Raw genomic sequence first — 19,202 nt, 5'->3', positions numbered from 1 at the left:
AGCCATGTAAGCTTGATAAAATACAACATCATTCCGAGTTATCGCTAATAACTCCGACGATCTCATGAAACCTGAATAGGCTAGAAGGCACATTACAACAGTTCTCATTTTATACAATGAACATTCATCAGCATTGTCTGGTACAATCTTATTCAACAACTCAACTGTTACAGGCTCTTTCTTACAAACAGGCTTGGTTAACTTCCTCTTAGCGGCTTCAAGTACATTTCTCACTAACGTACTCTCTGTGGGGCTTTCCAAACCAACCAAAACATGGGCATGTCTCAAACTATAGTAAGCTGTCTGAACAGGTGAGAAAGATTCACTTTGCTGACACATCGCTAACAAATATAAAGAACAGTGCAAAGGTGATAAGGGCATATCTGTCGACATACCATGGGCCAAAGCCCATTTCTTCCATGCTTTAAAGCCGTAATCATACTTCTTATTTGTGGAGTTTGCTCTCGAGCAGGACAAATGCTCTGGAAGACTTCTCACGAGCGCCCTCATAGGTGGAGGTAAAGTCAATATCTCACTTCTATATACATGTTCAAACACACCTGCAACACGCAAACAACATCAAAATTCCACATGTAAAGCCATCATGTTGAATTTTAAATCGTTTACTCCAAACAACCCCCCAAACTGTCTGCTTGGTACATATGCTTCCTTACAAGTGGGAAGATACATCCAATCTTTAACTTGGGGTATAAATACCCTATTAGGGCACAAAATAGGCCAGAAGTTAGCTGAATACCATACAGGAATCACGAGAGTTCCCTTGGCATGACACTCTCTCATGTGTTTAAGAACACGTGCAATCATACATATAGGAGGCACTATCCAGATATTGTCGTCACCCCAGGACACGGATAAAGCATCCACTCCGTCACTACCCGGATTCCAAAATCTGGAGTTAAACCTTACAACTTTAGTATTGTAATATGAAGCAAATCTGTCAACGTCAAATGGGCCCCATTTGGCAGAGACGTGTTGAAACACATAATCCTGGATACCCCAGTCATCAGCATCTACTATCTTACTCAGATAGTCAGCACGCTCATTGTCTAACCTTGGTATCCACTGCATGTCAACTCTGATATTATATTCATTACACAGCCAGAATATATCTAAAGCCAAAGCTTGAAGATCAGCTTTCATGCTACCTTTGGACACAATCGACTCTACATTTTTATTGTCAGTAAACCATTTTACTTTGTGAGATTCCAAAATGGAAACGAAACTTTTCATAACCAGAAACACTGCCTTCAGCTCTCTCCAAGTGGAGCTTCGTGACGCTTCTAGTGCTGACCACTGACCATGTGATATGGCTTGCCCAACTTCTACACAGTACCCACCGAAACCAGAATTACTAGCATCACTGTAAACTACCCGTGTAGGAATGCTTGCATAGCATAGAGTGCACTTACTGAGTCTGTCAATATGCGCTGCCCAAAATTGTAATTGATCTCTACTCAAATACGATAGCACCACAGGTGCCTTCCACGATGAAGCCTGGAGAGTCTGAATACTCAGAAACTTTGTCATTAGTTGACACAAAGTACCAACAACCATCTTCATAGCAACTATCTGTCCAACAACCGAAGCCAAGCTCTTCACCGGAACTGGTACAGTAGAAGACAGAAGTTCTCTTATACCTTGCTTAAGCTTACAAATTTTCCGTTGAGGGATGGACAACTTCATGTGTCTGGTATCTATGATAAAACCCAACCATTCGATCTCCTGAACCGGCTTCCATAGTGACTTTTCTGCTTTTGGAACAAAACCTGCTTTTAACAAATCTTGTTTGACAATTTGGCCAACAATTGTCGTTTCACATTCGGAAAAACTTGACAGGATCCCATCATCTAGGAAAGTAACAATCTTGTAACCTTGGAAACGCCAAAACTTTACCAACTGTCTGGTAACCTTGGTAAACACATAAGGAGCTGTACTCAAACCAAACGGAAGGACTAGAAATTTAAAATACTTCTTGTCTATTCCTGATCCCCATGCAAATCCTAGAAACTGCGTATGTTCATGGTAAATATCAATATGGTGGTATGCAGAATGAATGTCGAATTTCACTAGCCAATCATTCTTTTTTATGTACAACAATGCAGTTCTCCAGTCTTCATATTTAACTGAAGCCTTCCACAAATGTTTATTCACTCTAGACAAGTCTAAAATAAGACGCTTCTTACCAGAGTGTTGTACAGCTACAGATAAAGGATTAACAACGTAAGGCTTATCTGAACACTGAACAATCAACCCTCTGCGCAACAAATCTTGAACAGCCGATGACACGAAGTCAGAATTCTCCTTAGCAGATCTATTGTTCCTTATATTCATTCTTTTTGGGGTAGAATAAAAAGGTATTTTGTACCCGTTTTCAATAATGTCTACTACAAAATCAACAGCACATATTTCTCTCCAAAACGAAACATGACGTTTTAGTCTACCCTTCACAATTATATCTAGCCCATCTTGTTCATATTCATAAAAGTCATTTGTAAGGCCAGGTTCATCAACGTTTACAGTATCATCACATAAGGTATACTCAACTTCAGGTTCTGCTTCCTTGGAACGTATCCTACTCTCTGTCAAGCTTCCCACGTTGCTGTGTTGTGTTGCTGAGCAAGGGACACTGACGTCTCCAATGGCTGAACTCGCCACACATGAAGCACGCTCCAGACCTTTGACCTCGGCCACGAAAATTACTAGACTGGTCACCAGCATGGGAATCCACTGAAACCTGAGTGACTGTCGAGGAAGGACGCTGGGTCGACTTGTAGGGATGCAACCGTGCGGAACGAGACGCCCTTGTCTTGATTTTCTTAATGGCTTTGCTTTCCGCTCTGTTGATTCTTTTGTCGTCATCAGAATCTGACGCCAATTCATGAGCCACATAATTGCGCACTGTTTCCCAACCCCCCTCTGAGGAATCGGCTATCTTTATGTGCTTGTTTCTTGTCTGGAACCTGGAAACTTCTTCATTAATCAATTCCAAGGCGTAATCAGTCTTACCATATTGAACTGCAAACCGTATTTGTTCTAAGTTTTCCAAAGCTTCTGAATTAAAAGAAAACTGAATTTTGTTCCCTTCTCTTTTCCACTGATAGTCCCTCTCAGCTTTCAATTTATGCAATTCTTTTGATGTTTTATGAAACTCATCTCGCAGACCTTCAATCTTCTCATTAACTGCCTTCCTAATTTCAGCTTGTGATTGATCCAACTTTTTCAAAATGGCGTCTAACTTGTCACTGTCAGTGTTGACTCTCGCGGGACCGTCCATAATCAAAACTGACCGCTGGTGCACCGCAGCTGAGAATAATCCAATTCAAATTTCCCTCCCTTTTATACCTACCAGAGCGCCCCCATACCTATAGCATTACTTCCCTTTGTTGTATCTTCCGACGCTAGGAGAAAGAAATTTCATTCTAATTCGTGCCTCAAACGAAAGAAATTATATTTGTGCTGACTGTACAGCTTTTCAATTTTGTATCAAAAGAGTTGTACTACGACCCCGACGAGACTCGAACTCGCAATCTTCTGATTCGAAGTCAGACGCCTTATCCATTAGGCCACGAGGCCAACGATCTTACAGACGCAGTAATGCCTATTGTACACTCCGGTTCAAACATTCCTTTTGCTTCTGGTCACCAAGATAACAAATCTACTTTTGAATGCTCAGTGTCCATTGAAATGGTATTTTCCATCTGAAAAACATTGCCCATTGTCATTTTAACAGATAACACAGTCCTTTTGTATATGGTCCATTAGATAGATCCTCTACTTTGGAATGCCCAGTGTCCACTGAAATGTTATTTTCAATCCAAAAAACATTGCTCATTGTCATTTTAATAGATGAGCGAGGGAAATAAGGTTGTGCTGACTGTAGCGCTTTTCAATTTTGTATCAAAAGAGTTGCAGTACGACCCCGACGAGACTCGAACTCGCAATCTTCTGATTCGAAGTCAGACGCCTTATCCATTAGGCCACGAGGCCAACGATCTTACAGACGCAGTAATGCCTATTGTACACTGAGGATCAAAACATTCTTTCTTTCTCTGGTCACCAAGATAAATACCTTACTTTTGAATGCCCAGTGTCCATTGAAATGGTATTTTTCATCCAAAAAACATTGATCATTGTCATTTTAATAGATGAGAGAGGGAAATAAGGTTGTGCTGACTGTAGCGCTTTTCAATTTTGTATCAAAAGAGTTGCAGTACGACCCCGACGAGACTCGAACTCGCAATCTTCTGATTCGAAGTCAGACGCCTTATCCATTAGGCCACGAGGCCAACGATCTTACAGACGCAGTAATGCCTATTGTACACTCCGGTTCAAACATTCCTTTTGCTTCTGGTCACCAAGATAACAAATCTACTTTTGAATGCTCAGTGTCCATTGAAATGGTATTTTCCATCTGAAAAACATTGCCCATTGTCATTTTAACAGATAACACAGTCCTTTTGTATATGGTCAATTAGATAGATCCTCTACTTTGGAATGCCCAGTGTCCACTGAAATGTTATTTTCAATCCAAAAAACATTGCTCATTGTCATTTTAATAGATGAGGGAGGGAAATAAGGTTGTGCTGACTGTAGCGCTTTTCAATTTTGTATAAAAAGAGTTGCAGTACGACCCCGACGAGACTCGAACTCGCAATCTTCTGATTCGAAGTCAGACGCCTTATCCATTAGGCCACGAGGCCAACGATCTTACAGACGCAGTAATGCCTATTGTACACTGAGGATCAAAACATTCTTTCTTTCTCTGGTCACCAAGATAAATACCTTACTTTTGAATGCCCAGTGTCCATTGAAATGGTATTTTTCATCCAAAAAACATTGCTCATTGTCATTTTAATAGATGAGAGAGGGAAATAAGGTTGTGCTGACTGTACAGCTTTTCAATTTTGTATCAAAAGAGTTGTACTACGACCCCGACGAGACTCGAACTCGCAATCTTCTGATTCGAAGTCAGACGCCTTATCCATTAGGCCACGAGGCCAACGATCTTACAGACGCAGTAATGCCTATTGTACACTCCGGTTCAAACATTCCTTTTGCTTCTGGTCACCAAGATAACAAATCTACTTTTGAATGCTCAGTGTCCATTGAAATGGTATTTTCCATCTGAAAAACATTGCCCATTGTCATTTTAACAGATAACACAGTCCTTTTGTATATGGTCCATTAGATAGATCCTCTACTTTGGAATGCCCAGTGTCCACTGAAATGTTATTTTCAATCCAAAAAACATTGCTCATTGTCATTTTAATAGATGAGCGAGGGAAATAAGGTTGTGCTGACTGTAGCGCTTTTCAATTTTGTATAAAAAGAGTTGTACTACGACCCCGACGAGACTCGAACTCGCAATCTTCTGATTCGAAGTCAGACGCCTTATCCATTAGGCCACGAGGCCAACGATCTTACAGACGCAGTAATGCCTATTGTACACTCCGGTTCAAACATTCCTTTTGCTTCTGGTCACCAAGATAACAAATCTACTTTTGAATGCTCAGTGTCCATTGAAATGGTATTTTCCATCTGAAAAACATTGCCCATTGTCATTTTAACAGATAACACAGTCCTTTTGTATATGGTCCATTAGATAGATCCTCTACTTTGGAATGCCCAGTGTCCACTGAAATGTTATTTTCAATCCAAAAAACATTGCTCATTGTCATTTTAATAGATGAGCGAGGGAAATAAGGTTGTGCTGACTGTAGCGCTTTTCAATTTTGTATCAAAAGAGTTGTACTACGACCCCGACGAGACTCGAACTCGCAATCTTCTGATTCGAAGTCAGACGCCTTATCCATTAGGCCACGAGGCCAACGATCTTACAGACGCAGTAATGCCTATTGTACACTCCGGTTCAAACATTCCTTTTGCTTCTGGTCACCAAGATAACAAATCTACTTTTGAATGCTCAGTGTCCATTGAAATGGTATTTTCCATCTGAAAAACATTGTCCATTGTCATTTTAACAGATAACACAGTCCTTTTGTATATGGTCCATTAGATAGATCCTCTACTTTGGAATGCCCAGTGTCCACTGAAATGTTATTTTCAATCCAAAAAACATTGCTCATTGTCATTTTAATAGATGAGGGAGGGAAATAAGGTTGTGCTGACTGTAGCGCTTTTCAATTTTGTATCAAAAGAGTTGCAGTACGACCCCGACGAGACTCGAACTCGCAATCTTCTGATTCGAAGTCAGACGCCTTATCCATTAGGCCACGAGGCCAACGATCTTACAGACGCAGTAATGCCTATTGTACACTGAGGATCAAAACATTCTTTCTTTCTCTGGTCACCAAGATAAATACCTTACTTTTGAATGCCCAGTGTCCATTGAAATGGTATTTTTCATCCAAAAAACATTGCTCATTGTCATTTTAATAGATGAGAGAGGGAAATAAGGTTGTGCGGACTGTACAGCTTTTCAATTTTGTATCAAAAGAGTTGTACTACGACCCCGACGAGACTCGAACTCGCAATCTTCTGATTCGAAGTCAGACGCCTTATCCATTAGGCCACGAGGCCAACGATCTTACAGACGCAGTAATGCCTATTGTACACTCCGGTTCAAACATTCCTTTTGCTTCTGGTCACCAAGATAACAAATCTACTTTTGAATGCTCAGTGTCCATTGAAATGGTATTTTCCATCTGAAAAACATTGCCCATTGTCATTTTAACAGATAACACAGTCCTTTTGTATATGGTCCATTAGATAGATCCTCTACTTTGGAATGCCCAGTGTCCACTGAAATGTTATTTTCAATCCAAAAAACATTGCTCATTGTCATTTTAATAGATGAGCGAGGGAAATAAGGTTGTGCTGACTGTAGCGCTTTTCAATTTTGTATAAAAAGAGTTGTACTACGACCCCGACGAGACTCGAACTCGCAATCTTCTGATTCGAAGTCAGACGCCTTATCCATTAGGCCACGAGGCCAACGATCTTACAGACGCAGTAATGCCTATTGTACACTCCGGTTCAAACATTCCTTTTGCTTCTGGTCACCAAGATAACAAATCTACTTTTGAATGCTCAGTGTCCATTGAAATGGTATTTTCCATCTGAAAAACATTGCCCATTGTCATTTTAACAGATAACACAGTCCTTTTGTATATGGTCCATTAGATAGATCCTCTACTTTGGAATGCCCAGTGTCCACTGAAATGTTATTTTCAATCCAAAAAACATTGCTCATTGTCATTTTAATAGATGAGCGAGGGAAATAAGGTTGTGCTGACTGTAGCGCTTTTCAATTTTGTATCAAAAGAGTTGTACTACGACCCCGACGAGACTCGAACTCGCAATCTTCTGATTCGAAGTCAGACGCCTTATCCATTAGGCCACGAGGCCAACGATCTTACAGACGCAGTAATGCCTATTGTACACTCCGGTTCAAACATTCCTTTTGCTTCTGGTCACCAAGATAACAAATCTACTTTTGAATGCTCAGTGTCCATTGAAATGGTATTTTCCATCTGAAAAACATTGTCCATTGTCATTTTAACAGATAACACAGTCCTTTTGTATATGGTCCATTAGATAGATCCTCTACTTTGGAATGCCCAGTGTCCACTGAAATGTTATTTTCAATCCAAAAAACATTGCTCATTGTCATTTTAATAGATGAGGGAGGGAAATAAGGTTGTGCTGACTGTAGCGCTTTTCAATTTTGTATCAAAAGAGTTGCAGTACGACCCCGACGAGACTCGAACTCGCAATCTTCTGATTCGAAGTCAGACGCCTTATCCATTAGGCCACGAGGCCAACGATCTTACAGACGCAGTAATGCCTATTGTACACTGAGGATCAAAACATTCTTTCTTTCTCTGGTCACCAAGATAAATACCTTACTTTTGAATGCCCAGTGTCCATTGAAATGGTATTTTTCATCCAAAAAACATTGCTCATTGTCATTTTAATAGATGAGAGAGGGAAATAAGGTTGTGCGGACTGTACAGCTTTTCAATTTTGTATAAAAAGAGTTGTACTACGACCCCGACGAGACTCGAACTCGCAATCTTCTGATTCGAAGTCAGACGCCTTATCCATTAGGCCACGAGGCCAACGATCTTACAGACGCAGTAATGCCTATTGTACACTCCGGTTCAAACATTCCTTTTGCTTCTGGTCACCAAGATAACAAATCTACTTTTGAATGCTCAGTGTCCATTGAAATGGTATTTTCCATCTGAAAAACATTGTCCATTGTCATTTTAACAGATAACACAGTCCTTTTGTATATGGTCCATTAGATAGATCCTCTACTTTGGAATGCCCAGTGTCCACTGAAATGTTATTTTCAATCCAAAAAACATTGCTCATTGTCATTTTAATAGATGAGGGAGGGAAATAAGGTTGTGCTGACTGTAGCGCTTTTCAATTTTGTATCAAAAGAGTTGCAGTACGACCCCGACGAGACTCGAACTCGCAATCTTCTGATTCGAAGTCAGACGCCTTATCCATTAGGCCACGAGGCCAACGATCTTACAGACGCAGTAATGCCTATTGTACACTGAGGATCAAAACATTCTTTCTTTCTCTGGTCACCAAGATAAATACCTTACTTTTGAATGCCCAGTGTCCATTGAAATGGTATTTTTCATCCAAAAAACATTGCTCATTGTCATTTTAATAGATGAGAGAGGGAAATAAGGTTGTGCTGACTGTACAGCTTTTCAATTTTGTATCAAAAGAGTTGTACTACGACCCCGACGAGACTCGAACTCGCAATCTTCTGATTGGAAGTCAGACGCCTTATCCATTAGGCCACGAGGCCAACGATCTTACAGACGCAGTAACTCTACTTTGGAATGCCCAGTGTCCACTGAAATGTTATTTTCAATCCAAAAAACATTGCTCATTGTCATTTTAATAGATGAGGGAGGGAAATAAGGTTGTGCTGACTGTAGCGCTTTTCAATTTTGTATCAAAAGAGTTGTACTACGACCCCGACGAGACTCGAACTCGCAATCTTCTGATTCGAAGTCAGACGCCTTATCCATTAGGCCACGAGGCCAACGATCTTACAGACGCAGTAATGCCTATTGTACACTGAGGATCAAAACATTCTTTCTTTCTCTGGTCACCAAGATAAATACCTTACTTTTGAATGCCCAGTGTCCATTGAAATGGTATTTTTCATCCAAAAAACATTGCTCATTGTCATTTTAATAGATGAGAGAGGGAAATAAGGTTGTGCTGACTGTACAGCTTTTCAATTTTGTATCAAAAGAGTTGTACTACGACCCCGACGAGACTCGAACTCGCAATCTTCTGATTCGAAGTCAGACGCCTTATCCATTAGGCCACGAGGCCAACGATCTTACAGACGCAGTAATGCCTATTGTACACTCCGGTTCAAACATTCCTTTTGCTTCTGGTCACCAAGATAACAAATCTACTTTTGAATGCTCAGTGTCCATTGAAATGGTATTTTCCATCTGAAAAACATTGTCCATTGTCATTTTAACAGATAACACAGTCCTTTTGTATATGGTCCATTAGATAGATCCTCTACTTTGGAATGCCCAGTGTCCACTGAAATGTTATTTTCAATCCAAAAAACATTGCTCATTGTCATTTTAATAGATGAGGGAGGGAAATAAGGTTGTGCTGACTGTAGCGCTTTTCAATTTTGTATCAAAAGAGTTGCAGTACGACCCCGACGAGACTCGAACTCGCAATCTTCTGATTCGAAGTCAGACGCCTTATCCATTAGGCCACGAGGCCAACGATCTTACAGACGCAGTAATGCCTATTGTACACTGAGGATCAAAACATTCTTTCTTTCTCTGGTCACCAAGATAAATACCTTACTTTTGAATGCCCAGTGTCCATTGAAATGGTATTTTTCATCCAAAAAACATTGCTCATTGTCATTTTAATAGATGAGAGAGGGAAATAAGGTTGTGCTGACTGTACAGCTTTTCAATTTTGTATCAAAAGAGTTGTACTACGACCCCGACGAGACTCGAACTCGCAATCTTCTGATTGGAAGTCAGACGCCTTATCCATTAGGCCACGAGGCCAACGATCTTACAGACGCAGTAACTCTACTTTGGAATGCCCAGTGTCCACTGAAATGTTATTTTCAATCCAAAAAACATTGCTCATTGTCATTTTAATAGATGAGGGAGGGAAATAAGGTTGTGCTGACTGTAGCGCTTTTCAATTTTGTATCAAAAGAGTTGTACTACGACCCCGACGAGACTCGAACTCGCAATCTTCTGATTCGAAGTCAGACGCCTTATCCATTAGGCCACGAGGCCAACGATCTTACAGACGCAGTAATGCCTATTGTACACTGAGGATCAAAACATTCTTTCTTTCTCTGGTCACCAAGATAAATACCTTACTTTTGAATGCCCAGTGTCCATTGAAATGGTATTTTTCATCCAAAAAACATTGCTCATTGTCATTTTAATAGATGAGAGAGGGAAATAAGGTTGTGCTGACTGTACAGCTTTTCAATTTTGTATCAAAAGAGTTGTACTACGACCCCGACGAGACTCGAACTCGCAATCTTCTGATTCGAAGTCAGACGCCTTATCCATTAGGCCACGAGGCCAACGATCTTACAGACGCAGTAATGCCTATTGTACACTCCGGTTCAAACATTCCTTTTGCTTCTGGTCACCAAGATAACAAATCTACTTTTGAATGCTCAGTGTCCATTGAAATGGTATTTTCCATCTGAAAAACATTGTCCATTGTCATTTTAACAGATAACACAGTCCTTTTGTATATGGTCCATTAGATAGATCCTCTACTTTGGAATGCCCAGTGTCCACTGAAATGTTATTTTCAATCCAAAAAACATTGCTCATTGTCATTTTAATAGATGAGGGAGGGAAATAAGGTTGTGCTGACTGTAGCGCTTTTCAATTTTGTATCAAAAGAGTTGCAGTACGACCCCGACGAGACTCGAACTCGCAATCTTCTGATTCGAAGTCAGACGCCTTATCCATTAGGCCACGAGGCCAACGATCTTACAGACGCAGTAATGCCTATTGTACACTGAGGATCAAAACATTCTTTCTTTCTCTGGTCACCAAGATAAATACCTTACTTTTGAATGCCCAGTGTCCATTGAAATGGTATTTTTCATCCAAAAAACATTGCTCATTGTCATTTTAATAGATGAGAGAGGGAAATAAGGTTGTGCTGACTGTACAGCTTTTCAATTTTGTATCAAAAGAGTTGTACTACGACCCCGACGAGACTCGAACTCGCAATCTTCTGATTCGAAGTCAGACGCCTTATCCATTAGGCCACGAGGCCAACGATCTTACAGACGCAGTAACTCTACTTTGGAATGCCCAGTGTCCACTGAAATGTTATTTTCAATCCAAAAAACATTGCTCATTGTCATTTTAATAGATGAGGGAGGGAAATAAGGTTGTGCTGACTGTAGCGCTTTTCAATTTTGTATCAAAAGAGTTGCAGTACGACCCCGACGAGACTCGAACTCGCAATCTTCTGATTCGAAGTCAGACGCCTTATCCATTAGGCCATGAGGCCAACGATCTTACAGACGCAGTAATGCCTATTGTACACTGAGGATCAAAACATTCTTTCTTTCTCTGGTCACCAAGATAAATACCTTACTTTTGAATGCCCAGTGTCCATTGAAATGGTATTTTTCATCCAAAAAACATTGCTCATTGTCATTTTAATAGATGAGAGAGGGAAATAAGGTTGTGCTGACTGTACAGCTTTTCAATTTTGTATCAAAAGAGTTGTACTACGACCCCGACGAGACTCGAACTCGCAATCTTCTGATTCGAAGTCAGACGCCTTATCCATTAGGCCACGAGGCCAACGATCTTACAGACGCAGTAATGCCTATTGTACACTCCGGTTCAAACATTCCTTTTGCTTCTGGTCACCAAGATAAAAAATCTACTTTTGAATGCTCAGTGTCCATTGAAATGGTATTTTCCATCTGAAAAACATTGCCCATTGTCATTTTAACAGATAACACAGTCCTTTTGTATATGGTCCATTAGATAGATCCTCTACTTTGGAATGCCCAGTGTCCACTGAAATGTTATTTTCAATCCAAAAAACATTGCTCATTGTCATTTTAATAGATGAGCGAGGGAAATAAGGTTGTGCTGACTGTAGCGCTTTTCAATTTTGTATCAAAAGAGTTGTAGTACGACCCCGACGAGACTCGAACTCGCAATCTTCTGATTCGAAGTCAGACGCCTTATCCATTAGGCCACGAGGCCAACGATCTTACAGACGCAGTAATGCCTATTGTACACTCCGGTTCAAACATTCCTTTTGCTTCTGGTCACCAAGATAACAAATCTACTTTTGAATGCTCAGTGTCCATTGAAATGGTATTTTCCATCTGAAAAACATTGCCCATTGTCATTTTAACAGATAACACAGTCCTTTTGTATATGGTCCATTAGATAGATCCTCTACTTTGGAATGCCCAGTGTCCACTGAAATGTTATTTTCAATCCAAAAAACATTGCTCATTGTCATTTTAATAGATGAGGGAGGGAAATAAGGTTGTGCTGACTGTAGCGCTTTTCAATTTTGTATCAAAAGAGTTGTACTACGACCCCGACGAGACTCGAACTCGCAATCTTCTGATTCGAAGTCAGACGCCTTATCCATTAGGCCACGAGGCCAACGATCTTACAGACGCAGTAATGCCTATTGTACACTCCGGTTCAAACATTCCTTTTGCTTCTGGTCACCAAGATAACAAATCTACTTTTGAATGCTCAGTGTCCATTGAAATGGTATTTTCCATCTGAAAAACATTGCCCATTGTCATTTTAACAGATAACACAGTCCTTTTGTATATGGTCCATTAGATAGATCCTCTACTTTGGAATGCCCAGTGTCCACTGAAATGTTATTTTCAATCCAAAAAACATTGCTCATTGTCATTTTAATAGATGAGGGAGGGAAATAAGGTTGTGCTGACTGTAGCGCTTTTCAATTTTGTATAAAAAGAGTTGTACTACGACCCCGACGAGACTCGAACTCGCAATCTTCTGATTCGAAGTCAGACGCCTTATCCATTAGGCCACGAGGCCAACGATCTTACAGACGCAGTAATGCCTATTGTACACTGAGGATCAAAACATTCTTTCTTTCTCTGGTCACCAAGATAAATACCTTACTTTTGAATGCCCAGTGTCCATTGAAATGGTATTTTTCATCCAAAAAACATTGCTCATTGTCATTTTAATAGACGAGAGAGATAAATAAGGTTGTGCTGACTGTACAGCTTTTCAATTTTGTATAAAAAGAGTTTTACTACGACCCCGACGAGACTCGAACTCGCAATCTTCTGATTCGAAGTCAGACGCCTTATCCATTAGGCCACGAGGCCAACGATCTTACAGACGCAGTAATGCCTATTGTACACTCCGGTTCAAACATTCCTTTTGCTTCTGGTCACCAAGATAACAAATCTACTTTTGAATGCTCAGTGTCCATTGAAATGGTATTTTCCATCTGAAAAACATTGCCCATTGTCATTTTAACAGATAACACAGTCCTTTTGTATATGGTCCATTAGATAGATCCTCTACTTTGGAATGCCCAGTGTCCACTGAAATGTTATTTTCAATCCAAACACATTGCTCATTGTCATTTTAATAGATGAGGGAGGCAAATAAGGTTGTGCTGACTGTAGCGCTTTTCAATTTTGTATAAAAAGAGTTGCAGTACGACCCCGACGAGACTCGAACTCGCAATCTTCTGATTCGAAGTCAGACGCCTTATCCATTAGGCCACAAGGCCAACGATCTTACAGACGCAGTAATGCCTATTGTACACTCCGGTTCAAACATTCCTTTTGCTTCTGGTCACCAAGATAACAAATCTACTTTTGAATGCTCAGTGTCCATTGAAATGGTATTTTCCATCTGAAAAACATTGCCCATTGTCATTTTATCAGATGACACAGTCCTTTTGTATATGGTCAATTAGATAGATCCTCTACTTTGGAATGCCCAGTGTCCACTGAAATGTTTTTTCAAAACATTGCTCATTGTCATTTTAATAGATGAGGGAGGGAAATAAGGTTGTGCTGACTGTAGCGCTTTTCAATTTTGTATAAAAAGAGTTGTACTACGACCCCGACGAGACTCGAACTCGCAATCTTCTGATTCGAAGTCAGACGCCTTATCCATTAGGCCACGAGGCCAACGAACTTACAGACGCAGTAATGCCTATTGTACACTCCGGTTCAAACATTCCTTTTGCTTCTGGTCACCAAGATCACAAATCTACTTTTGAATGCTCAGTGTCCATTGAAATGGTATTTTCCATCTGAAAAACATTGTCCATTGTCATTTTAACAGATAACACAGTCCTTTTGTATATGGTCCATTAGATAGATCCTCTACTTTGGAATGCCCAGTGTCCACTGAAATGTTATTTTCAATCCAAAAAAGATTGCTCATTGTCATTTTAATAGATGAGGGAGGGAAATAAGGTTGTGCTGACTGTAGCGCTTTTCAATTTTGTATAAAAAGAGTTGCAGTACGACCCCGACGAGACTCGAACTCGCAATCTTCTGATTCGAAGTCAGACGCCTTATCCATTAGGCCACGAGGCCAACGATCTTACAGACGCAGTAATGCCTATTGTACACTCCGGTTCAAACATTCCTTTTGCTTCTGGTCACCAAGATAAAAAATCTACTTTTGAATGCTCAGTGTCCATTGAAATGGTATTTTCCATCTGAAAAACATTGCCCATTGTCATTTTAACAGATAACACAGTCCTTTTGTATATGGTCCATTAGATAGATCCTCTACTTTGGAATGCCCAGTGTCCACTGAAATGTTATTTTCAATCCAAAAAACATTGCTCATTGTCATTTTAATAGATGAGGGAGGGAAATAAGGTTGTGCTGACTGTAGCGCTTTTCAATTTTGTATCAAAAGAGTTGTAGTACGACCCCGACGAGACTCGAACTCGCAATCTTCTGATTCGAAGTCAGACGCCTTATCCATTAGGCCACGAGGCCAACGATCTTACAGACGCAGTAATGCCTATTGTACACTGAGGATCAAAACATTCTTCCTTTCTCTGGTCACCAAGATAAATACCTTACTTTTGAATGCCCAGTGTCCATTGAAATGGTATTTTTCATCCAAAAAACATTGCTCATTGTCATTTTAATAGACGAGAGAGATAAATAAGGTTGTGCTGACTGTACCGCTTTTCAATTTTGTATAAAAAGAGTTGTACTACGACCCCGACGAGACTCGAACTCGCAATCTTCTGATTCGAAGTCAGACGCCTTATCCATTAGGCCACGAGGCCAACGATCTTACAGACGCAGTAATGCCTATTGTACACTCCGGTTCAAACATTCCTTTTGCTTCTGGTCACCAAGATAACAAATCTACTTTTGAATGCTCAGTGTCCATTGAAATGGTATTTTCCATCTGAAAAACATTGTCCATTGTCATTTTAACAGATAACACAGTCCTTTTGTATATGGTCCATTAGATAGATCCTCTACTTTGGAATGCCCAGTGACCACTGAAATGTTATTTTCAATCCAAAAAAGATTGCTCATTGTCATTTTAATAGATGAGGGAGGGAAATAAGGTTGTGCTGACTGTAGCGCTTTTCAATTTTGTATCAAAAGAGTTGTACTACGACCCCGACGAGACTCGAACTCGCAATCTTCTGATTCGAAGTCAGACGCCTTATCCATTAGGCCACGAGGCCAACGATCTTACAGACGCAGTAATGCCTATTGTACACTCCGGTTCAAACATTCCTTTTGCTTCTGGTCACCAAGATAACAAATCTACTTTTGAATGCTCAGTGTCCATTGAAATGGTATTTTCCATCTGAAAAACATTGCCCATTGTCATTTTAACAGATAACACAGTCCTTTTGTATATGGTCCATTAGATAGATCCTCTACTTTGGAATGCCCAGTGTCCACTGAAATGTTATTTTCAATCCAAAAAACATTGCTCATTGTCATTTTAATAGATGAGGGAGGGAAATAAGGTTGTGCTGACTGTAGCGCTTTTCAATTTTGTATCAAAAGAGTTGTACTACGACCCCGACGAGACTCGAACTCGCAATCTTCTGATTCGAAGTCAGACGCCTTATCCATTAGGCCATGAGGCCAACGATCTTACAGACGCAGTAATGCCTATTGTACACTGAGGATCAAAACATTCTTTCTTTCTCTGGTCACCAAGATAAATACCTTACTTTTGAATGCCCAGTGTCCATTGAAATGGTATTTTTCATCCAAAAAACATTGCTCATTGTCATTTTAATAGACGAGAGAGATAAATAAGGTTGTGCTGACTGTAGCGCTTTTCAATTTTGTATAAAAAGAGTTGTACTACGACCCCGACGAGACTCGAACTCGCAATCTTCTGATTCGAAGTCAGACGCCTTATCCATTAGGCCATGAGGCCAACGATCTTACAGACGCAGTAATGCCTATTGTACACTCCGGTTCAAACATTCCTTTTGCTTCTGGTCACCAAGATAACAAATCTACTTTTGAATGCTCAGTGTCCATTGAAATGGTATTTTCCATCTGAAAAACATTGCCCATTGTCATTTTAACAGATAACACAGTAATTTTGTATATGGTCCATTAGATAGATCCTCTACTTTGGAATGCCCAGTGTCCACTGAAATGTTATTTTCAATCCAAAAAACATTGCTCATTGTCATTTTAATAGATGAGGGAGGGAAATAAGGTTGTGCTGACTGTAGCGCTTTTCAATTTTGTATCAAAAGAGTTGTACTACGACCCCGACGAGACTCGAACTCGCAATCTTCTGATTCGAAGTCAGACGCCTTATCCATTAGGCCACGAGGCCAACGATCTTACAGACGCAGTAATGCCTATTGTACACTCCGGTTCAAACATTCCTTTTGCTTCTGGTCACCAAGATGACAAATCTACTTTTGAATGCTCAGTGTCCATTGAAATGGTATTTTCCATCTGAAAAACATTGCCCATTCTCATTTTAACAGATAACACAGTCCTTTTGTATATGGTCCATTAGATAGATCCTCTACTTTGGAATGCCCAGTGTCCACTGAAATGTTATTTTCAATCCAAAAAACATTGCTCATTGTCATTTTAATAGATGAGGGAGGGAAATAAGGTTGTGCTGACTGTAGCGCTTTTCAATTTTGTATCAAAAGAGTTGTAGTACGACCCCGACGAGACTCGAACTCGCAATCTTCTGATTCGAAGTCAGACGCCTTATCCATTAGGCCACGAGGCCAACGATCTTACAGACGCAGTAATGCCTATTGTACACTGAGGATCAAAACATTCTTTCTTTCTCTGGTCACCAAGATAAATACGTTACTTTTGAATGCCCAGTGTCCATTGAAATGGTATTTTTCATCCAAAAAACATTGCTCATTGTCATTTTAATAGACGAGAGAGATAAATAAGGTTGTGCTGACTGTAGCGCTTTTCAATTTTGTATAAAAAGAGTTGTACTACGACCCCGACGAGACTCGAACTCGCAATCTTCTGATTCGAAGTCAGACGCCTTATCCATTAGGCCACGAGGCCAACGATCTTACAGACGCAGTAATGCCTATTGTACACTCCGGTTCAAACATTCCTTTTGCTTCTGGTCACCAAGATAAAAAATCTACTTTTGAATGCTCAGTGTCCATTGAAATGGTATTTTCCATCTGAAAAACATTGCCCATTGTCATTTTAACAGATAACACAGTCCTTTTGTATATGGTCCATTAGATAGATCCTCTACTTTGGAATGCCCAGTGTCCACTGAAATGTTATTTTCAATCCAAAAAACATTGCTCATTGTCATTTTAATAGATGAGGGAGGGAAATAAGGTTGTGCTGACTGTAGCGCTTTTCAATTTTGCATAAAAAGAGTTGTAGTACGACCCCGACGAGACTCGAACTCGCAATCTTCTGATTCGAAGTCAGACGCCTTATCCATTAGGCCACGATTCCAACGATCTTACAGACGCAGTAATGCCTATTGTACACTGAGGATCAAAACATTCTTTCTTTCTCTGGTCACCAAGATAAATACCTTACTTTTGAATGCCCAGTGTCCATTGAAATGGTATTTTTCATCCAAAAAACATTGCTCATTGTCATTTTAATAGACGAGAGAGATAAATAAGGTTGTGCTGACTGTACCGCTTTTCAATTTTGTATAAAAAGAGTTGTAGTACGACCCCGACGAGACTCGAACTCGCAATCTTCTGATTCGAAGTCAGACGCCTTATCCATTAGGCCACGAGGCCAACGATCTTACAGACGCAGTAATGCCTATTGTACACTCCGGTTCAAACATTCCTTTTGCTTCTGGTCACCAAGATAAGAAATCTACTTTTGAATGCTCAGTGTCCATTGAAATGGTATTTTCCATCTGAAAAACATTGCCCATTGTCATTTTAACAGATAACACAGTCCTTTTGTATATGGTCAATTAGATAGATCCTCTACTTTGGAATGCCCAGTGTCCACTGAAATGTTATTTTCAATCCAAAAAACATTGCTCATTGTCATTTTAATAGATGAGGGAGGGAAATAAGGTTGTGCTGACTGTAGCGCTTTTCAATTTTGTATAAAAAGAGTTGCAGTACGACCCCGACGAGACTCGAACTCGCAATCTTCTGATTCGAAGTCAGACGCCTTATCCATTAGGCCACAAGACCAACGATCTTACAGACGCAGTAATGCCTATTGCACACTCCGGTTCAAACATTCCTTTTGCTTCTGGTCACCAAGATAACAAATCTACTTTTGAATGCTCAGTGTCCATTGAAATGGTATTTTCCATCTGAAAAACATTGCCCATTGTCATTTTATCAGATGACACAGTCCTTTTGTATATGGTCAATTAGATAGATCCTCTACTTTGGAATGCCCAGTGTCCACTGAAATGTTATTTTCAATCCAAAAAACATTGCTCATTGTCATTTTAATAGATGAGGGAGGGAAATAAGGTTGTGCTGACTGTAGCGCTTTTCAATTTTGTATAAAAAGAGTTGTACTACGACCCCGACGAGACTGGAACTCGCAATCTTCTGATTCGAAGTCAGACGCCTTATCCATTAGGCCACGAGGCCAACGAACTTACAGACGCAGTAATGCCTATTGTACACTCCGGTTCAAACATTCCTTTTGTTTC

General features: G+C 40.2%; 37 non-coding genes across 37 annotated transcripts; all 37 read right to left on the bottom strand.

Moving 5' to 3' along the window:
- Nucleotides 1-3,521: 3,521 nt before the first annotated feature.
- On the bottom strand, nucleotides 3,522-3,594 carry Trnar-ucg (transfer RNA arginine (anticodon UCG)). The gene has a single exon. It is a non-coding gene; the product is annotated as a tRNA-Arg (tRNA).
- A 341-nt stretch (nucleotides 3,595-3,935) lies between these two features.
- Nucleotides 3,936-4,008, bottom strand: Trnar-ucg (transfer RNA arginine (anticodon UCG)). Its single transcript has one exon. It is a non-coding gene; the product is annotated as a tRNA-Arg (tRNA).
- Nucleotides 4,009-4,234: 226 nt separating this feature from the next.
- On the bottom strand, nucleotides 4,235-4,307 carry Trnar-ucg (transfer RNA arginine (anticodon UCG)). Its single transcript has one exon. It is a non-coding gene; the product is annotated as a tRNA-Arg (tRNA).
- Nucleotides 4,308-4,648: 341 nt separating this feature from the next.
- Nucleotides 4,649-4,721, bottom strand: Trnar-ucg (transfer RNA arginine (anticodon UCG)). Its single transcript has one exon. It is a non-coding gene; the product is annotated as a tRNA-Arg (tRNA).
- A 226-nt stretch (nucleotides 4,722-4,947) lies between these two features.
- Trnar-ucg (transfer RNA arginine (anticodon UCG)) lies at nucleotides 4,948-5,020 on the bottom strand. Its single transcript has one exon. It is a non-coding gene; the product is annotated as a tRNA-Arg (tRNA).
- Nucleotides 5,021-5,361: 341 nt separating this feature from the next.
- Nucleotides 5,362-5,434, bottom strand: Trnar-ucg (transfer RNA arginine (anticodon UCG)). Its single transcript has one exon. It is a non-coding gene; the product is annotated as a tRNA-Arg (tRNA).
- A 341-nt stretch (nucleotides 5,435-5,775) lies between these two features.
- On the bottom strand, nucleotides 5,776-5,848 carry Trnar-ucg (transfer RNA arginine (anticodon UCG)). The gene has a single exon. It is a non-coding gene; the product is annotated as a tRNA-Arg (tRNA).
- A 341-nt stretch (nucleotides 5,849-6,189) lies between these two features.
- On the bottom strand, nucleotides 6,190-6,262 carry Trnar-ucg (transfer RNA arginine (anticodon UCG)). Its single transcript has one exon. It is a non-coding gene; the product is annotated as a tRNA-Arg (tRNA).
- Nucleotides 6,263-6,488: 226 nt separating this feature from the next.
- Trnar-ucg (transfer RNA arginine (anticodon UCG)) lies at nucleotides 6,489-6,561 on the bottom strand. The gene has a single exon. It is a non-coding gene; the product is annotated as a tRNA-Arg (tRNA).
- A 341-nt stretch (nucleotides 6,562-6,902) lies between these two features.
- Nucleotides 6,903-6,975, bottom strand: Trnar-ucg (transfer RNA arginine (anticodon UCG)). The gene has a single exon. It is a non-coding gene; the product is annotated as a tRNA-Arg (tRNA).
- Nucleotides 6,976-7,316: 341 nt separating this feature from the next.
- Nucleotides 7,317-7,389, bottom strand: Trnar-ucg (transfer RNA arginine (anticodon UCG)). The gene has a single exon. It is a non-coding gene; the product is annotated as a tRNA-Arg (tRNA).
- Nucleotides 7,390-7,730: 341 nt separating this feature from the next.
- Nucleotides 7,731-7,803, bottom strand: Trnar-ucg (transfer RNA arginine (anticodon UCG)). Its single transcript has one exon. It is a non-coding gene; the product is annotated as a tRNA-Arg (tRNA).
- A 226-nt stretch (nucleotides 7,804-8,029) lies between these two features.
- Nucleotides 8,030-8,102, bottom strand: Trnar-ucg (transfer RNA arginine (anticodon UCG)). Its single transcript has one exon. It is a non-coding gene; the product is annotated as a tRNA-Arg (tRNA).
- A 341-nt stretch (nucleotides 8,103-8,443) lies between these two features.
- On the bottom strand, nucleotides 8,444-8,516 carry Trnar-ucg (transfer RNA arginine (anticodon UCG)). Its single transcript has one exon. It is a non-coding gene; the product is annotated as a tRNA-Arg (tRNA).
- A 226-nt stretch (nucleotides 8,517-8,742) lies between these two features.
- Trnag-ucc (transfer RNA glycine (anticodon UCC)) lies at nucleotides 8,743-8,815 on the bottom strand. Its single transcript has one exon. It is a non-coding gene; the product is annotated as a tRNA-Gly (tRNA).
- Nucleotides 8,816-8,982: 167 nt separating this feature from the next.
- Nucleotides 8,983-9,055, bottom strand: Trnar-ucg (transfer RNA arginine (anticodon UCG)). The gene has a single exon. It is a non-coding gene; the product is annotated as a tRNA-Arg (tRNA).
- Nucleotides 9,056-9,281: 226 nt separating this feature from the next.
- Nucleotides 9,282-9,354, bottom strand: Trnar-ucg (transfer RNA arginine (anticodon UCG)). Its single transcript has one exon. It is a non-coding gene; the product is annotated as a tRNA-Arg (tRNA).
- Nucleotides 9,355-9,695: 341 nt separating this feature from the next.
- Nucleotides 9,696-9,768, bottom strand: Trnar-ucg (transfer RNA arginine (anticodon UCG)). The gene has a single exon. It is a non-coding gene; the product is annotated as a tRNA-Arg (tRNA).
- A 226-nt stretch (nucleotides 9,769-9,994) lies between these two features.
- Nucleotides 9,995-10,067, bottom strand: Trnag-ucc (transfer RNA glycine (anticodon UCC)). The gene has a single exon. It is a non-coding gene; the product is annotated as a tRNA-Gly (tRNA).
- A 167-nt stretch (nucleotides 10,068-10,234) lies between these two features.
- Nucleotides 10,235-10,307, bottom strand: Trnar-ucg (transfer RNA arginine (anticodon UCG)). Its single transcript has one exon. It is a non-coding gene; the product is annotated as a tRNA-Arg (tRNA).
- Nucleotides 10,308-10,533: 226 nt separating this feature from the next.
- Nucleotides 10,534-10,606, bottom strand: Trnar-ucg (transfer RNA arginine (anticodon UCG)). Its single transcript has one exon. It is a non-coding gene; the product is annotated as a tRNA-Arg (tRNA).
- Nucleotides 10,607-10,947: 341 nt separating this feature from the next.
- On the bottom strand, nucleotides 10,948-11,020 carry Trnar-ucg (transfer RNA arginine (anticodon UCG)). Its single transcript has one exon. It is a non-coding gene; the product is annotated as a tRNA-Arg (tRNA).
- A 226-nt stretch (nucleotides 11,021-11,246) lies between these two features.
- Nucleotides 11,247-11,319, bottom strand: Trnar-ucg (transfer RNA arginine (anticodon UCG)). The gene has a single exon. It is a non-coding gene; the product is annotated as a tRNA-Arg (tRNA).
- Nucleotides 11,320-11,785: 466 nt separating this feature from the next.
- Nucleotides 11,786-11,858, bottom strand: Trnar-ucg (transfer RNA arginine (anticodon UCG)). Its single transcript has one exon. It is a non-coding gene; the product is annotated as a tRNA-Arg (tRNA).
- A 341-nt stretch (nucleotides 11,859-12,199) lies between these two features.
- On the bottom strand, nucleotides 12,200-12,272 carry Trnar-ucg (transfer RNA arginine (anticodon UCG)). Its single transcript has one exon. It is a non-coding gene; the product is annotated as a tRNA-Arg (tRNA).
- A 341-nt stretch (nucleotides 12,273-12,613) lies between these two features.
- On the bottom strand, nucleotides 12,614-12,686 carry Trnar-ucg (transfer RNA arginine (anticodon UCG)). The gene has a single exon. It is a non-coding gene; the product is annotated as a tRNA-Arg (tRNA).
- Nucleotides 12,687-13,027: 341 nt separating this feature from the next.
- Nucleotides 13,028-13,100, bottom strand: Trnar-ucg (transfer RNA arginine (anticodon UCG)). The gene has a single exon. It is a non-coding gene; the product is annotated as a tRNA-Arg (tRNA).
- A 226-nt stretch (nucleotides 13,101-13,326) lies between these two features.
- Nucleotides 13,327-13,399, bottom strand: Trnar-ucg (transfer RNA arginine (anticodon UCG)). Its single transcript has one exon. It is a non-coding gene; the product is annotated as a tRNA-Arg (tRNA).
- A 746-nt stretch (nucleotides 13,400-14,145) lies between these two features.
- On the bottom strand, nucleotides 14,146-14,218 carry Trnar-ucg (transfer RNA arginine (anticodon UCG)). Its single transcript has one exon. It is a non-coding gene; the product is annotated as a tRNA-Arg (tRNA).
- A 341-nt stretch (nucleotides 14,219-14,559) lies between these two features.
- On the bottom strand, nucleotides 14,560-14,632 carry Trnar-ucg (transfer RNA arginine (anticodon UCG)). The gene has a single exon. It is a non-coding gene; the product is annotated as a tRNA-Arg (tRNA).
- Nucleotides 14,633-14,973: 341 nt separating this feature from the next.
- Trnar-ucg (transfer RNA arginine (anticodon UCG)) lies at nucleotides 14,974-15,046 on the bottom strand. Its single transcript has one exon. It is a non-coding gene; the product is annotated as a tRNA-Arg (tRNA).
- Nucleotides 15,047-15,272: 226 nt separating this feature from the next.
- On the bottom strand, nucleotides 15,273-15,345 carry Trnar-ucg (transfer RNA arginine (anticodon UCG)). Its single transcript has one exon. It is a non-coding gene; the product is annotated as a tRNA-Arg (tRNA).
- A 341-nt stretch (nucleotides 15,346-15,686) lies between these two features.
- On the bottom strand, nucleotides 15,687-15,759 carry Trnar-ucg (transfer RNA arginine (anticodon UCG)). Its single transcript has one exon. It is a non-coding gene; the product is annotated as a tRNA-Arg (tRNA).
- A 1,054-nt stretch (nucleotides 15,760-16,813) lies between these two features.
- Trnar-ucg (transfer RNA arginine (anticodon UCG)) lies at nucleotides 16,814-16,886 on the bottom strand. The gene has a single exon. It is a non-coding gene; the product is annotated as a tRNA-Arg (tRNA).
- Nucleotides 16,887-17,227: 341 nt separating this feature from the next.
- On the bottom strand, nucleotides 17,228-17,300 carry Trnar-ucg (transfer RNA arginine (anticodon UCG)). Its single transcript has one exon. It is a non-coding gene; the product is annotated as a tRNA-Arg (tRNA).
- A 226-nt stretch (nucleotides 17,301-17,526) lies between these two features.
- Trnar-ucg (transfer RNA arginine (anticodon UCG)) lies at nucleotides 17,527-17,599 on the bottom strand. Its single transcript has one exon. It is a non-coding gene; the product is annotated as a tRNA-Arg (tRNA).
- Nucleotides 17,600-18,239: 640 nt separating this feature from the next.
- On the bottom strand, nucleotides 18,240-18,312 carry Trnar-ucg (transfer RNA arginine (anticodon UCG)). The gene has a single exon. It is a non-coding gene; the product is annotated as a tRNA-Arg (tRNA).
- Nucleotides 18,313-19,202: the final 890 nt, after the last annotated feature.

The sequence above is a fragment of the Haliotis asinina genome, chromosome 3 (genome assembly GCF_037392515.1).
Source record: "Haliotis asinina isolate JCU_RB_2024 chromosome 3, JCU_Hal_asi_v2, whole genome shotgun sequence".
NCBI classification, from domain to species: Eukaryota; Metazoa; Mollusca; class Gastropoda; order Lepetellida; family Haliotidae; genus Haliotis; species Haliotis asinina.
This window is presented reverse-complemented; position numbering and strand designations above follow the sequence as displayed.